Genomic DNA, 12,076 nt, shown 5'->3' on the forward strand with positions numbered 1-12,076 from the left:
TTCAGCCAGTACATGCCATTTCCTGCTGAGAAATGTAGAGGGAGCTGAAATAATCTGTGCAAACACAGAGAAAGGATAACAGGTATATGTGAAGAGCTTGGCCAAATATGTTTAAGCATCTTGGTCTGGTGGGATAACTTCTGATAGAATGAGAAGTTGACTCTTAAAGCTATTTAATGGGAATTCACTCTGAAATTTGACACTGTCTGGAAAAAGAAACAACCAATTTTCTCATGTCTTGGTCTTCAGGTGAGAAAATAATTCTCCTTATAACCAACAAGAAAGAATATTGGATGCTGGATTTTTGTAAGGAGTGTGTGGTACTTTTGGATCACTGAAGAGTTGCCATTATCTATGCAGAAGATTATCAGTCATATCACTTGCTGTGTTTCAGCTAAAAGTGGACTTAGCCAGGATTGTAAAAGATGCAACTATTTTTAGTAGTTATGAGACCCAAAGTTTAACTTGAAAAGTTAAATTGTCTTTTCAGGGTAATGTTCACGTAGGTGCAATTTGGTTTGCCCTTTTCTGTGTAACCAAGGCAGAAGCTTGGTTACATTGGATACCAAGCTTTCAAACCATACTACATCTGAGTTTCACTGCTTGGAAACAAAAAGAATTTCTGTGGTTCTTGTTCTTTGGGAGTGTGGAAGTTATGGGCTGCTTTTCCTCTAGGATGAGTCACTGAAACACCCCTGCTCCCTTTTATGGTGGCGTTCTGACAGTCCCTTGTTGGAAAAGCCACCCAGGAAAGGAAATACTCTGCCTGTGAGAGTGATGTGGCCAAGTGGGCTTCCTGTTTTATGTTCACTGTAGTCTTCCACTGCTGTTTTCCATTGCCAACACTAGATGTTTAGGGATCAGCATCAGGAATATCTTAAATATTGTCCAAATATTAAATAATTTCCAGGTTTTTGTCCCTGGCATGTCATGAGTGGTGTTTCAGTAGACATACCTCAAAGCACAGATGAGGTTTTAGAGCAGAATTTTCCTGCACTCTCCAGGGAGGAGGGGGGGGAAAAAAAAAAGTGGATTTTAATGTACCAATAAAAGTGCAAATGTATTTTGATACTATTTTGTCAAAATAAATGTGACAACCAATGGATCCTCAAAGAAACTTCTCACTCATTAAGGCAATTAGCCTGGGGTGCTGCTCGCCAGGAACTGATTAAAAAAAAGACTCGTTTTACAAGTCTGGCTTAAATTTTGATTGCACTGCTCCCTGTGTTAGTTAAGAAAATTAATGTTTAGGAGAGTAAAGACTGATAGCTCTAGGGAAGGGTCCTGGAGCAGCATCCTGCTCCTGTTGGCAGTACTTTCAGAAGACACGAGGTGGCAGTCGGGGAAGGTCTGCACCCAGTGGAGGGCTGGCCACCAGTAATCAGGAACTGGCATTTTGCAGAGGTCTTCGGCTTCCCTTTCAAATTTTGATTCTGTATAACTCTGTCTAGTTTGACACTTCCAGGAGACAGACTGAGACCACACCAGTGGCAAGATGCCACCCACTGCCACCCTGCTTGCTATGCTGGTACATCAGCCTGACAGATGTGAAGTGTGGGCTGCCAGCTTCATGGGGATTGTGGTTTCTAGTGAGCCCTGAAATCTGGAAGGGTAGTGAAGTCTAGCACTCGTGTTACAGCTTGGCCATCCTTCTAGATACTCTCTAGCACCTTTGCAATGCTGTTTGCAATAGGTGATGTGATCATGGAATTGGTGGTTCAGTTTTACTGGGCTAGAGGGTTAATGACTTTCTCACTTGAGTACTTAAAGGCTGGAGTGCCTGCAAGGGGAGTTTTGGTTCTGAAGACTGCATGTGTTGCCATACTTGAAGAGATTTGGTCTCTTTAGTCAGAGGCTGAACCCAGGAAAGCTGTGTAGTAGGAGTACAAAACAATAATTCAGGGCAAAAGGTACTTGGGAAGTTCACCAGTCCAGCCTCCTGCTCTAAGCAGGATCAGCTTTGAGATGGGATCGGGTTACTCTGGCTGGTCTTTACCTGGTTTGACTTTGAAAACCCTTTAGAACAGAGAATGAAACATCTCTGGGCAATCTGTTCATTGATTTATTTGTAGTAAATTGGCATTGTATTTGTTATTATTGTTCCTTTACTTTCTAGCCTTTAGACTCATCTTTCATGTCTTTTTTTTTACCAGTGGAGACAAAGCTTATTTATGGCTTCTGAGCAAGTTCTGGGGAGAGAATGGGGGTTAACCCATGCATTTCAAGAGTTTCAAAGTGAAACAAAACAGCATTGCCATTGTGAAGCACCTGGTTTACATCAGCCTACAGATCATGTTCCTGTGGCATATTTTTCCACTATGTGACAATAATGGTGTAGGCATTGTAATGGTAGCGTTTGTTTGCGGTGGAATATTGTATTAACCTGGCATGTGATGTGATATGTTTGTTAACACTGTTTCAGGCTGGTTTGTTGATGGGGAGCCTTGTTTTTTCGTTTTGGCTGCATCATGCTTGTGTCAGGTCTTTCCCTTTATAACCTACTCAAGTTACATTAAGGAAATAATAAATAAATGCCAATGGGCTTTCCCTAGCTGAAATTAGCTGTTGACCTTAGAGTACCATAAACTACATCTGCAAAAAGCCCCTGCCGGTTTTCCAGGTGGGCTTGAGGAAGCCTCTGAGTGGCTTTTTGTGAGTTCATGTCCGGAGGAGGAGTGGTGGAGATGGTGTGAATGTTGTGTGTTTTGCTGCAGGAGCTGCCGGTCGCTTGAATGAATGGACTTCCTGATTCAGAGGTAAAGAATGAATGGTCTCTCCTCACAGTTTCAAATTTATTATAAAAGGTACTTTAGCAGCTCGTTGGTGTCTGCAGCCCCACACAAGGGCTGCCTAGACAATTGTTTCCACTGCTTGAGAAAAAGTCCATCTGACGCACCGATGGGAAGTTGTCACTTTCAGTTCATTAACGTGAACATCTCTGAGTGCATGTCTGAAAAAGGCTTGAACTTCAAAAGCTTTATTGTCCAAAGGCACAGCCTGTTACTGCTCAGCTCCCTCCTGCTGTAGCACTGGCACTAATTGTATAGCTGGTATTTGATTGTTGCAGCAGTCTTGTCTTAGTGCTTGATCTTGTTTTATTTTAAAATCATAATTGAAACGGTGGTTTTCTGTGTTTGCAAGGTAGCAATGAATTTGGAACATGTAAAAGAACTTGCCTGGCTTATAGCTGAGTGAAGGGACCTTTGCAGAGACCTGATAATAAACTGATGTTTTATTTAAATCCATAATAATTTCCTGGTTTATTCTCTTCACAGACCTAATATATCTGTCTCTGTTTTTCTTTCAAGTTGGCTATTACTGTACTCCACTGGAAGGTGCCCCTGTAGGGGCTTTTCCCTCCTCTGTTTTGTTTTAGTAGTTGCTGTGATGTACTCTAAGCACTTGGGGACCTTTTAATATTAGAGTATAATAGGATGAAATTTGAGCCACCAAATCTCTGATGTCAACTCTTTAGTAATGGGTGAAACAATGATGTTATCCGCTTTTCTGATATGGTTTAGAGGGCAGCACTGTGTTTGGCCCCATCTTGTTCTCATCCAAGATATTGCTGTCTGAAAACATAACTTTAGAGTTGTCAGCATCTAACAGAGTAGTGTATAAGAACTGTTCGTGCAATTAAAATCAACATTTTGGGTATGCATTGTTATGTCTTCTGTCTTGAAATACAGCTGATTTTTAGCTTTGACATAGCTGTGGTTAAGATGATAGACTGAAATTACACTTCTGCCTTGTTTCTTCCTTGGATAGCAAAAGAGTTAATGGTGATCCCTGGGAGTTTCAATCACAGCTGATTCAGGTTAGAAGGAACATCCCCAGGTGATCTAGTCCAACCTCCTGCTACCTTTTATGATGCTTCGTTTGCTGAAGTGGCCCCTAATGCACTTGCATAGACTCGGCCCCTGCCTTCAGGGAGATCTGGGAGCAGACTTTCCCAGCCAAGTAGATGTTCTATACCTTGGTGGGAGGTTTTGTGTTCTTTCCCTTGGATCAATGTTTTCCTTACTAGTGAAATACTTCTTGTTGCATTCAGCACACCTTCCCTGTAACTCCAGATAAGCTTTTGTTTTCCTGCCTTTCTATGTGCTCAGGCATTGTCTCAGTACTCCAAGCAGCCTGTCCCCAGTCCCACCTCCTGTACACTTCCTATTAGCGTTTGAGCTCAGTCAGGAATTCCCCCTTGGGCGGAGCTGGCTGCCTGCCACGTTTGCTTGACTTCCTGCACATCAGGACGGTCTGTTCTGCTGTAAGTGCTTGTTCTTGGAGATCAGCTGGCCTCTTAGCTCCAGTGGGATCCTGCCTGCCAGTTCCCTGCACGAGCATAGATCTGCTGTTCCAAAGTGCAAGGTCTCTATTCTGCTACCCATCTACTCACTTCTTTCAGGATCTTTCAATCACCCTCAGGACTGCTGCTGCCAAGGCTGTAATCAACTTTCACACCTTCAGCTAGTTTATCTGCATTAATGAGTAGCAGATTGAGCAGGGGGTGCCTGTCCTAACTGACTTGTCTGTAACTTTTATGAACAAGGTGCCCTTCTGGATAGCTCTCTGAGATTACTTACATCCTTCCTTGTTGCCCTCCCAGGCAGATACTGGCATGGTGAAACCCCACAGAGAGAATCATTAAAGTAGGAAAAGACTGCGAAGATCACGGACTCCAACCTCTGACTGAGCACCCAGCACTGAGTGCTACATCCAGTCATTTCTTGAACACTTTCACAAATGGTGATTCCACCACCTTCCTGGGCAGCCCGTTCCAATGCTGAATCACCCTTCCAGTGAAGAAATGCTTCCTGATGCCCAGCCTGAGCCTCCCTGGCACCCCTTGAGGTTCTGCCCGCTTATCCTGTCTCTGAGAGAAACAGGGCCTGCAGTCAAAAGGCTTCTCCTCCCAGCTGCTGACATTTGATTTCATCAGCTTTCTCCTGGTTTTGGTGGCCTGTAGCAGACTGATTGTGCTATTCTGATTGTTGGTCTCCTCTCTTGTCCTCACCCTTAAGCTTTTGATCAGACTGTCATCTATTGCTTTGCAGAGCTCTGCACATTAACACCACTTCTTTGCCAAGAACATGGGCCCAAGGTCTCTCTTCTCTTTTTACCTTCCTGGAGATCCATCCGTGCAATGCAATCATGCAAACTATCCCACCATATCTCAGCTCCTAAAAATATCATGGTTTTGTGCCTGCACACAGACTTCCCGTTTCTTCTGTTTCACAGTATTTTTTGTGTACAGCTCCTTCAGAGATAGCCCACACCTGGAGAATGGGGAGTCTCGGGAAGAGAGTAGGCTACTGGCTACTATTTGTTCCTTAATTTTCCTTTTTTGTGGAACAGGTTCTGGTGTCACAATGTTTATCTTTTTGTGAAGCAAAGAAGCTGCTCCACTTGTATAGGAAATGTCAGGAATGTAATTCCTGTGTCCTGTGAATCCTGAGAAGAAAACCTTTCATAAGCCCTTTCTGGGACAAGTGAGTGAGGCACACAGTAGGAGATACAGGCATTTCTAATCTAGCTCTTTCATACTCAACTTCTGTGACATAGGTTTGTGTACCTGAACAATGATCTAGTCTGCCTCTTAGAGGTTGGTCACTCTCTATGATTGTTTTCAAATGGTCTGAATTCCAGATGATTTACTTTAATACATTCTTTCACCTACTTAATGCACTTGCACAAACACATGTTCTGTCTCTGTAATAACTTCTATTCAGCCTTCTTCAAGCAGAGTTTGCTTTTCTTCATCATTTTTCCATACAGTGCACTATGAATGTCCCACAGTGGATTTGAGATTTAGTCCCAATGAAGAAGAATGGAAGGAAGCTCTTTCTTCCTCTCTCCAATGTAAGGGAGCAGAATCAGCTGGCATTGGCCCTGTACTTCCTCCTTCTCTTCTCAGAAGCTGGAAGATTGCAGTTCCCTCCTCCCACATCCTCATCTCTACTGAGATGTGTGCAGCTATTGATGATTAGAAGTAATTTTTTTTCATGTCCAGGGTTCTTCAGGTGAATTCCACCCAGGCTGTGATAGCTCCAAAACTATCTGAAGAGGAACTATCCTAGAACAATTGCTTGGAGCTCAGTGTGCACTTCCCCTGAGCACTTCTCCATAGCTGTGGAAGTTGTGATGTGCTCATTGGCTGAGGTGTCTCAGTAACTTCTCTTTGAGGGGATTTTACTGTACATGGTTTGAGAGACTCTTTCTTAGAGCTGTGCTGTGTCCCTGGGCTGTACAGCTGCTGTGAGCAGATTGCTCAGCTTTATTCTCTCCTTTACTGTACCTGCCTATATCCAACAGACTGTGTCTTGCAGGGTTTGATGGTGGTGAAAACATTGCAATAAAAGGGGTCAGAGTCTGGTGGCAGCTGTAAAGGCTTGGGAAGGAGTGCCTTGCTGTGTCATATTACTGCATGCAGCCTGTCACTGGGCACACATGGATAAACAGCCTGTTATTAGTGGAATCCTTTTCAACAAGGACTAGAGTTTTTCACAGGCTTTGATAGGACAAGAACATCTTACTGTAATTTCCTCAGTTTACCACTTATCGAAGGGCATGTATGTTCTGATGAAATAATAATTATGTTTTTTTTCCCTGTTTCTGTTGTTAAAGATTTTCAGAGCAGTGTTTTTGGGTCATTTTCTGATCTCTGGAGTAAAGAATGCTCTGTCCTTATCTGTTTGTCCCATGTCCTATATGGGCACTGAGGCTTTACATGCAAACCATTGTTTCCTTTCCTCTTCTTTGAGTAATATTTTTCATCTGTTTTTTTAAACTTCTGACTCCTTAAAACATGACCTGACAAGTCACAGTGTACATTAATGGTAACAATATTGTGGTAACAGAGTATTCAGTCCAAAGTAACTTTAAAATACCCAGGTCTAATAAAACAAGCTTTGGCTCCATTCATTCTTAGGCACACATACCCTTCCACACCCACTGCTAAGTTAAGCTTTATCCTCTCCACTGCCAAGCCAGCTTCACCCTCTGAGCTACACTGCATTCTCTGATCCCCTGGAGCATTAGCTGTATATCTCATAGCTTGTGCCTCCACTCCTGTGCATTTCTTGTGTATCTCTGATCCCACCTGACACAGCAGTCTCTGCAGAGGAGCACAGAGGTAGAGCCTTGTCCTCAGTGTGCTGCTGCTTTCTTCTGTCTCTTATGACCCCTCATAAGGGGCCAAGGAAGCCCAGCTGCCAGAGAATATACCAGTGCCATGGCAAGGGGACCTGAGGCACAGTGAGAGGCCAAAGGAATAAAGAAGCAGCCCAAATCCAGATGGCTTCTCTGCTGCAGGCATAATATACCTGTGCTTCAGCCTTGGTTCAGTTCTTCCTCAAATGAGGCAAATACAGAGCTTCTGTATTTCAGGAGATGAAAGACAGGATGTACCAGCAAAGAGGAAGGATTTTTCCTAGGATTTTTTTCTCTGTGGCATGCCTCCATGTGGAGAATGTCTGGTGTACCAATGTCTCCTTCACTGCACAAGTCTTGCTCCCAGCTAAGTCCACTTACACTTCCAGTGAAGCAAGAATCTCATGGTTATAAAAATACAGCCATAGCATGGGTGTGAAAGAGCTGAACTGATGCTTTGCTGAAGAGTCATTTCTTAACTTGGAAAGTGCTTGTACTTGGAAGTCTAATAACCTTTCAGCATAGTTCATGCTAGTAAACAAGCACCAAAAAAGAAGTGGTGTGATAAGATTGTTTTGTTCTTAGATTGCACTTTTCATATACACATTGATGCTGAGGGCATGCATGACATTTGTAAGGTCAACAGGAGAGTAAATAAGAGTTAAGTGACTGGCTGAAAGCAGTAGTCAGTCAGTATCAGAGCATGAGCATCTCTATCTTATCAATGTATTCCTCTTGTGTTCCAACCAGAGGCCTATTTGAACACAGACTAAATAATTTTGTAGCAACAGTGAAACAGAGGTTGCACGTGTATCAAGTTAGTGGTGTCTGTGTTAATATAGGCTAATAATTTTTCCTAAGGAGCGTTTTCCTATAATGAGAAGAAAAGGTACTTTTCCTTCTCTCCCCTCTATAGCTTTGTTTCGCTTGGAACAAAAGATTTTCTAAAAAGCAGAAGTTACCTTGCTACCATTAATTCAGTTGTGAATATAAGTTTAAAACAAAACTTCATGTGATTCAAATGCAAAACATGAATCTATTTGGAATTGCAGTCACTTAGCTGAAAGACTATAATGTTCAAAACAGATGTTTTAGAAATGTGTTAGTTCTGCTGAAAAATGCTCTATGCTTCAATTCTTACAGCATACATCTGTCACCTGCTACAGAGGACTTTCTGACTTAATATTTTGACTTCATTATTTAGGTGAGCTTTTTTTATTTAATATTTTCAAAATTATGGAGGAAAAGCTTTCTCATAATTTCCAGCACTGTTTTGCCTTGGTCAGATGGTCTTTAAACCGATATCTCTCATTTTTTAAGGTTGGAATCTGCTCCAATGCTTAGTAGAGAAACATAATTTGAAGATTGTTAGGTGCCTGTGATTTCCAGAAATTCAGGTATCATTTAACACTGGAGTTCAGCCTAATGAATGCAGTATTCTGTGTTTTTTCATGCTAGATAATGAATTTGAACTGAGGCACACCAGAGGCAAAGGTCGGTCATTGTCATTTAAGAGCCATTAGTCTCATATAAATGCTTTTCCTCTTCTAGCTGATCTTTTTATGAAATGTTGCCTGGTTTTAAGTGTTAAAATCAAATTAAGCAGTTGATGCCATACTCCCATGTTACATTTTCAAGGTATGTGTCTCTCAGTGGCAGCTTTTGAGCTGGAGCAGATACAGAACATCTCTGCTGCATCCAGGGCTGAAGCCAATCTCTGCTCTTGACCATTTGCTTTCCAAACCCTTGTGGTGATGGCTTGTATAGCTAATGCACAAATGATATCCCACTAGTAATTTACACACTCAATTTATCTTCCTTGCTGTGCACAAGACCTGCTTAAAATAACAGCATCCCTCAACCACAGTCTGGTTGTGGTGGCCTAACCCTGCTCAAACCACCTTGGTAATTCCAGCACACCGTTCATGCACTGCTTGCTCATCTCAACAGGGGCATTCCCATGCATGGCTCTGAAGCTGACAGCCAGTGTCTATCTTTGTTCCTGTCTAGAAGGATTGTCATTCTTATATGTGGCCCCAGCTCCATGAAGCTGCTGCTGAAGTTCCCATTGGCTTCAGTAGGGTTCAGCATTCCCCGGTCATTCTTTCCTTTGTGCCTATGTTTGCTCAGCATGTGTTCAGCTCTGGTTTCAGGCTCAGCTCTCCTCTCTAGCTGTTCCTCCTCCATTCTTGTCTCCTTAGAAGATGATAAAGGTACAGAAATAGCACCTCATGCAGTCTTCAGAGGGGTTATTTTGTGGTTTCCTGGAGAGTCCAAGCTTGCGTCTTGCTTGCTCGTCAGTTTTTGGGGTTTTTTGGTTTTCTTTTTCTTGTCCTCTCTTTTGAAACTTGTATGCTGAAGGCTCAGCCTCACAGGAAACCATCTTTAACCAAAGCACAGCAGCAGAATTATCACACACCCCCTCCCCAAAACCATCTCGTAGATCACATAGGTGGCACAGTTTGACAGCCCTAAGAATTTCAGTGCTTTGCAGTGGGAGTGCACACGCTGGGTAGGAAATCCCAAGATGTTCCACTGTCTCTGCCTCAAAAAGGGCCACTGCTCTTTAGGCTCATATCTATTCCTCTTAAATTGTTGAGGTAGGTGTTTTTTCTGGGGTGAGGAGAGAAGTATTGCTTCTACCTTCATCAGAGTGAACTCCAAAAGGGCAGGAGTTCTTGTTCAGGTTGTGTGTGTGCTGAAGAGGTCATGTGTCAGTCATGCTGGGATTTGATTAGAGTGAAAAAAAATTCATCTGCTGTCTGGAACCTTTTTGAACTTGCCATTTGTTGTCTACTGTCATCATCTTTTTCTTTCCCCTGCCTGGTGGCTCTTTATTTTTATTAGGATGTCAGCTCATCTAACATCAGTATAGAACTGGGGATTCCTTCCACTTACACTAGTGGTGCCCTGCTTTGGGAATGTGCCAGGTATCCATACTTATGTTCTTTATTCATCTTTGTTCTCTACAAGCCTTTATGGTTGGATGGGGGTTTTCTCAGCTAAAGGTAGTGCTACCTGTCAGGCATCCTTTTTAACATGCTGCTTCTGATTTTAGGTAATGCTGCTATATTGGCTAGTAATGTACTGAGCACAAACAAAAGATCACTGAAAATATCCTTCTCAGTAATGGTGATTTTCATATTTGATCAAACTATTTCAAATACTATTTTTTAACAAAAAGACATGCATCATTGATGTTAATTGTAACTCTCCATAGGACCAGGATTAACAAAGTTTTATCTTTTCCCTGTTCCACAAGTTGTAGAAAAAACAAGTTGTGTTGTATTCACTCTTCAGGCTAGTAAAGGATGATAACCACCCCTGAGTTCCCTTTCATGGTACAAGGAACCATTTGAGTAAAGCCCGAAAGAGGTACCGTAGTAAGTTAGCAACAAGTTAGAACTGGAACGAGGAGTTACTTAAAACATGCCTACCCTGACTTGTCCAGAAGTTAACAAGCATCTTTGGTTTTTTTCCCCCCTCTTGCATTCAGGAATATTTGCACAGAAATGACAACATCCTCATGGAACAGTAAGATAATTTTTTATTATAAAACAATGAGGTTTTAAGAAACTGGCTTTGCGTGACACTCCAGCTTATCCGTTGAAAGTCTTTCTTCCTGTGCTGTCACATTTGATTAATTTGGTTTTCTCAGAATTTTCAACTTTATCTGAATTTTCCAACTTTCCTCTGATTTATGCAACATTCACAGTTCGTTTTCTGAACTGATAACATTCTCTCCTTTATTCTCAAGATCTGTAGAAAGTTAGTGGAAGGCCAAATTCTGCTTCACATAACAAATGTTGCCCACATAACAAATCACTTTTTCTACCAGTTTTTAATTAGTATTTATTTCCTATCATAAATAATACCTTTTCTGTAATCTCTTAAGGCCTGATCACTATGACACTGCATTTTTTTTCCTGTATGCTGAATAAATTATGTTTCCATGAAGGGGTTTATTTCCTCTTCTCTAGTGTCTATTCTGTTGTTTCTCTATACCTTCTTGGAAGCATAACTTTTCACCTCTCATTCCAGGAGACGGGAAAGAAGCTGTGTGGGGGTTGCAGAGCTGCCTTTCCTGCTGGTGCTTGTCACAGGCAGAACCTCAGGTGGAGAGGTGGTTAGGTTTGCCTTCCCAGGGCAGTGATGAGCAGTGATAAGCTGTGAGCACATGCACAAAACTTGCTGACCTGGAGGACACCTTTCAGCCCTCGCTGTTTCAGGGCTGGGGAACGTTTGGAGAGTGATGTTCTCTACACACAGCGTCTTCCATAAGCTCCAATCTCATTTTCTCTTCTGCTGGTAAGGAAAAGGACCTAAACAATTGGATTTAACACTCATGGAGCATAGAAGCTTAAGAGCTGTGATGCATGTAAGGAGAGAAAACACATTCTTTGTATTTTTCTGATTCATTAATTTATTTTTTTTCTCATTCACTCATTCATTCTATTTTTTTCTCCCTAATCCTTGCCCTTGACTTTTTGCAGAGTTAGAGGTTGTTACGATGTACATTTCTGTCTTGGACTAGCGGCTCATCCAGAGTGAAAAAGGAAACAGTGTGAAAGTATGAGAATTCCAAGGCAGGAGAAAGAAGAAACTTGTATGGGGCAAGTGTGATTTGATGTAGTGAATGCAGCAGCCATGGTCTGTCATTGTTCATACTTCAGCACTGCCCTACATCTCTAAAGCCTCTGTCTCTGGGGCTCAGAAAGATGGTCTGAATATAGTCTCAGAGAGATGATCTGAAGCCCATTCATGGTTTCTACTTCTGCTGTGTGTTGTCCTGCATTTTTCAATAAGCAGTCCCTGGTCACAGAGAGTGGACAAGCAGCACCAGAAATCTGTTCAGGAGAGGTGACAAAACCCACATGGCTGTGTGATGGGGCAGACTGGCCACATGACTGTAAGAGAATGTCTGGCACAT

At 42.2% G+C, this 12,076-nt stretch overlaps 1 long non-coding RNA gene across 1 annotated transcript in view; it reads left to right on the forward strand.

The window, feature by feature from the left end:
* Positions 1 to 2,530: 2,530 nt before the first annotated feature.
* LOC121365932 overlaps positions 2,531 to 12,076 on the forward strand; it is a 32,617-nt gene continuing 23,071 nt past the window's right edge. The window contains exon 1 of the long non-coding RNA XR_005957108.1: positions 2,531 to 2,756. This is a non-coding gene — a long non-coding RNA (uncharacterized LOC121365932). The remainder of the gene's footprint in view (positions 2,757 to 12,076) is intronic.

This window comes from Pyrgilauda ruficollis, unplaced genomic scaffold (genome assembly GCF_017590135.1).
Source record: "Pyrgilauda ruficollis isolate IOZ18807 unplaced genomic scaffold, ASM1759013v1 scaffold1, whole genome shotgun sequence".
Classification (NCBI taxonomy): domain Eukaryota; kingdom Metazoa; phylum Chordata; class Aves; order Passeriformes; family Passeridae; genus Pyrgilauda; species Pyrgilauda ruficollis.